Source organism: Rutidosis leptorrhynchoides, chromosome 3 (assembly GCF_046630445.1).
Source record: "Rutidosis leptorrhynchoides isolate AG116_Rl617_1_P2 chromosome 3, CSIRO_AGI_Rlap_v1, whole genome shotgun sequence".
NCBI classification, from domain to species: Eukaryota; Viridiplantae; Streptophyta; class Magnoliopsida; order Asterales; family Asteraceae; genus Rutidosis; species Rutidosis leptorrhynchoides.
In genome coordinates, this window is record NC_092335.1 from 180,454,738 (window position 1) to 180,460,737 (window position 6,000).

The window sequence follows — 6,000 nt, forward strand, 5'->3', positions numbered from 1 at the left end:
TTTGAACTGCTGTTGTACATTCATTTAACCTTTGACTACTCTTGGCGATTCACGAACAATTGTGTATAAATAAATATGTAAATACATGTGTATAAACAAATTCTATGCATAAGTAATATTATGTATATTGTAAATTATAAATATTAAAGATTCAATAAATTATATAAATAATAGTAATATATTTGTAATATTAATATTATTACCATTAATTTCACTATTATTATCAATATATGTATTATTAATATTACTTAAAATTTGATATGTACAAGTATTATTATTAATAGCATTATTACTTCTATTATTATTATTATTATTATGTTTTCTTATATATTTAATATACATATGTATGTATATATATATATATATATATATATATATATATATATATATATATATATATATATATATATATATATATATAATATAAATACAAATACATAAATATAAATTTCAGTTAGATATATATATAAATAAATTATATATAAACATATATATAGATAAATATATAAAAATCAAATATACATAAATACATATATGTATATATAATACGATTACATATACATCTATTTATATATACTACTGATATATACATATATACACAGATAATACGTATTCTGTTATACATCTCAATCACTTGTAAATCATTTATCTGATATAAAATTTTTGAACTGTACGAACGAACTAGAAAGTATTATATCTGTTCTTAATTTCTTCTTTTTCTGTTTCAAATGGTACGATAGATTCCAATTCCAAATAACATCTCCATCATCTTTTTATAATTTGTTCTTGTCTGAAATCTTTAGTTAGCTGCACGAAATAGTTACCAATCCCAATCCGATTTTTCTTTATTTTTGTCTGTACTCTTTCTGTTTGATTCTTCATGTCGACAACATTTAAAATATATCAATCGATCACTGTAACATTGTTGAGAAACCAGACCACTTCTCATCATCAATACCTCGAATAACAAATAGTAATTCGTCCCATTTATTAAATTAAACAGAAAATTAAGAAAATCACGATTAACAAACATGAACTCTTATAAGAACCACAACCTCGATCACCACTTTCCTCTATCTCTCTCCTTCTCTCTCTAAAACCCCATCACCACCACTTCACACCTTGGATCCTAATTACGCCACTTCTGTTCCTGTCTCTGTCAGGAACCAGATCACACACACAAGCCACACCCATCACCCTCATCATCTTCGTACCACCCTCTAGTTCGAACTTCCACCATAACCATCATCTTCTTTACTACTACGACTGCACCATTTTTTGTTTCTGTTTTAGCTCGAACCAAACCTTATTTGAATCACCCTTGTAATCACTACTGGACTCCACAGAAACCATAACAACCATCTATATATTTTTCTTGATGATCGATGTTCGGCCAGAATCATATATCAACATCAAATCACCATAGGCTATTGTTACAATAACTGGTAACTGCTACTACTACGGTTGTGTTTCTGTCCAGGAAAGTACTCAGACGAACAATCTAAATCACTCGTGTCAGCTGCAATTGTTTTAACTATGAACGAAAAATTTAAAAGGGGATACATGGAATATGGAATATGTAGTATATATATAAGTGTATGCTTTAAACGGGTAGGGCATGACGTTTTCATATTGGCCAACAAATCATTAAACAACAATCCAATTGATATATAAAAGGATTTCTTTTGAGCTAAATATAATAATGGAATGGTGGTGATACGGCTGTAAAGTGTTCCATATATTCCTGATACCAAAATCCTACACCGACACCCTACTTGTTATGTATTACGATTATAAATTGTGACCGAAGTTTTCTGCTTTTGGATAGTAATCGAGCTGCCCTATCCCTTTGTTTAATTGGGCCGAGAGAATCCCATTTGTTTCATGGGTTTTTTTTACTCTTTTATTTGGACTTGAAACTTGGGTCACTACTTGCAAAATCCAGGGGTTGTTGTTCTGTTATAATTCGATTTCAACATATCCATAAACGCATTATTTTTATTTCTATCTCTTTTACTGATTAATGATGATGATGATGTTGATCATCGATGATGATAACCGGAGAATGATGGTGATACATGAAGGTGTATGTTCTTAAGGATAATGATGATGTGAGATAATGATTCATGATGGATGATTAGGATAATTAAAACGGGGATGGTATGATGATAGTCTCGATGATGTGACGATGATAATTATGATGATGAATTAAGTCGTAATTTTGGTGGTAATCGTGTTAGAGACGATAAGTTTATCGGTTATGATATGATAATAATACATGATATAAGATGACGATGATGATGGATAGATGTTCGATGATGTTTAATGAATATGATGATGGTTAGAATGATGATGACGACGAGGGAGACGAAATGATATCGATGATGAAAAGTTAATGATGTGGATGATGATGATATTTAGGATACGGGTAAAATGATGAATATGGTTATGATCATGATGATAACTCTGTTTGTTTTCTGTTCGATTTCACCACGATCACACTTGATCATTCGATTTCTCGTTCTCTCGAAGGGTATAAACTATAATTCAATCTTTTCATTTTTGGTAATGGAAATTGTGATTTATATATATTATATAGTTATGATTATGATAAACATATATTCATTATTATTATTATTATTATTATTATTATTATTATTATTATTATTATTATTATTATTATTATTATTATTATTATTATTATTATTATTATTATTATTATTATTATTATTATTATTATTATTATTATTATTATTATTATTATTATTATTATTAATATCATTCTTATTATCATTGTTAGTAAAAGTATTATTATTAAAAGTAACATCTTTAGTACCATTATTATTAATAAAGTATTCATTATATTAAAAATTACTAATATTATTATTATTATTAATATAATAATTATTATTACTACTATGACTATTTTTACCAAAACTATTATTTTGTAAACAAAAGATTATATATATAAAAATAAATACAATAACCATAACTTAAATATATAAATAATTTATAGGTTAATAATATAAAAATTATTACTAATAATAATATAAATGTTGGTTCGATTACAACTATGTATATTAATAAAAATACAAATGATATAGGTTCGTGAATCCGAGGCCAACCCTGCATTGTTCAATATCATCATATGTATTTTTACTACAAAATATAGTATGGTGAGTTCATTTGATTCCCTTTTACTCTTTATATTTTTGGGACTGAGAATACATGCGCTGTTTTTACAACTACTTTATTAAATGCTTTTGAAATATATTTTTGAACTGCGAATACATGAAATGCTTTTATAAATGTTTGACGAGATAGACACAAGCAAAACATTCCTCAAATGAATTATTATGTAGACAGAAGTTCTGTGGATTATTATTGAATTATGTGGACTTGATAATTGCCACTAATTGTTGTGAATATTTTTCCCCTGATTATTATTGCTTGGTAACCTAAGAATTAGAATCGGGTATGGCCCTAATTCACGCGAATCCTAAAGGTAGCTACCGGGTTTAACACCCCCACCCAGAATGTTCACTAGACGGAAGGGCTAGTGGGCGTGGTGTTTAGTACTTCAAAGTTTATATGATTATTATACAGACGAGATGTTCTGTTTTGGGGATATTATTATGCACATTATATGTTAAGGTCGGTTACCAAGCCAAGTTATGAAAGAAATAAAAAGTAAATGTTATGTATCGAGAGAATGATTTTATATACAGGTTAAGTGTATGTTATTTTTGTGCACGAGATATGTGTACGGTTACTAAGATTTATGAAAGATGATTTCGTACACGAGAAAGGTGTACTGTATTTAAAAGATATCACATGTACATTATAGGTGGGTATAGGATTCGGGCGCATTTGTACCATGCAGCATTTAAATCTTGTGGTCTATCAAAATGATGAATTTTATTGTTTTATGATAAACCTATGAACTCACCAACCTTTTGGTTGACACTTGAAAGCATGTTTATTCTCAGGTATGAAAGAAACCTTCCGCTGTGCATTTGCTCATATTACATAGAGTCGTTCATGGCATATAGAGGTTCGTTCATCGCAATGGTGCCAGATGTTATTGTATCCGTTCAGGAAAATTTGGACGGGGTATGACAAAGTGTAAGAAGAAGAAGCATAAAAAGGTAACTTGATTTGTTTGCCAAAAATACATGATTGACAAACTTTAATACTAGAATGCAAAGTACATTTAATTAACTCATTATTTTTAAGAGATTTCAAAACATCACCACCCGGATGTCCTAAGTGATGATGCCACAAATCTTGATTTAAATCAATAAAAGTTGATGGAGATTTTAGTTGATGCAGCATCGAAGAGTGGAGAGGGTAAAGATCTCCGGTGGTCCCCTTCGAAAAATCCTTCAAAGTAAAACCAAAAGGGTCAAAATAGATAGAAACATTGTTATCAGTTGTAAGACGACACACAGAAATAAGGTTCTTAATAAGTTGCGGAGCATAGAGAATATTAGATAAAAGTAAAGGTTTACGAGTAAAGGAAATATAGGAATGACTGAAACCATGGATAGGAAGTTTGCCATTACCAACTAAAATATATCTTTGGTGGCCTGAATGGAAATATGACATGAGTTTAGCTTGTGATCTCGTCATATGAGAATTTGCCCTAGTGTCCATGTACCAGTTGTGGATGTAGTGACCCGAACTTTTCCATGTTTATATATATTAATTGAGATTGATATTTACATGATTAAATGTTTCCAACATGTTAAGCAATCAAACTTGTTAAGACTTGATTAATTAAAATATGTTTCATATAGACAATTGACCACCCAAGTTGACCGGTGATTCACGAACGTTAAAACTTGTAAAAACTATATGATGACATATATATGGATATATATATAGTTAACATGATACTATGATAAGTAAACATATCATTAAGTATATTAACAATGAACTACATATGTAAAAACAAGACTACTAACTTAATGATTTTTAAACGAGACATATATGTAACGATTATCGTTGTAAAGACATTTAATGTATATATATCATATTAAGAGATATTCATACATGATAATATCATGATAATATAATAATTTAAAATCTCATTTGATATTATAAACATTGGGTTAACAACATTTAACAAGATCGTTAACCTAAAGGTTTCAAAACAACACTTACATGTAACGACTAACGATGACTTAACGACTCAGTTAAAATGTATATACATGTAGTGTTTTAATATGTATTTATACACTTTTGAAAGACTTCAATACACTTATAAAAATACTTCTACTTAACAAAAATGCTTACAATTACATCCTCGTTCAGTTTCATCAACAATTCTACTCGCATGCACCCGTATTCGTACTAGTACAATACACAGCTTTTAGATATATGTACTATTGGTATATACACTCCAATGATCAGCTCTTAGCAGCCCATGTGAGTCACCTAACACATGTGGGAACCATCATTTGGAAACTAGCATGAAATATCTCATAAAATTACAAAAATATGAGTAATCATTCATGACTTATTTACATGAAAACAAAATTACATATCCTTTATATCTAATCCATACACCAACGACCAAAAACACCTACAAACACTTTCATTCTTCAATTTTCTTCATCTAATTGATCTCTCTCAAGTTCTATCTTCAAGTTCTAAGTGTTCTTCATAAATTCCAAAAGTTCTAGTTTCATAAAATCAAGAATACTTTCAAGTTTGCTAGCTCACTTCCAATCTTGTAAGGTGATCATCCAACCTCAAAAAATCTTTGTTTCTTACAGTAGGTTATCATTCTAATACAAGGTAATAATCATATTCAAACTTTGGTTCAATTTCTATAACTATAACAATCTTATTTCAAGTGATGATCTTACTTGAACTTGTTTTCGTGTCATGATTCTGCTTCAAGAACTTCGAGCCATCCAAGGATCCATTGAAGCTAGATCCATTTTTCTCTTTTCCAGTAGGTTTATCCAAGGAACTTAAGGTAGTAATGATGTT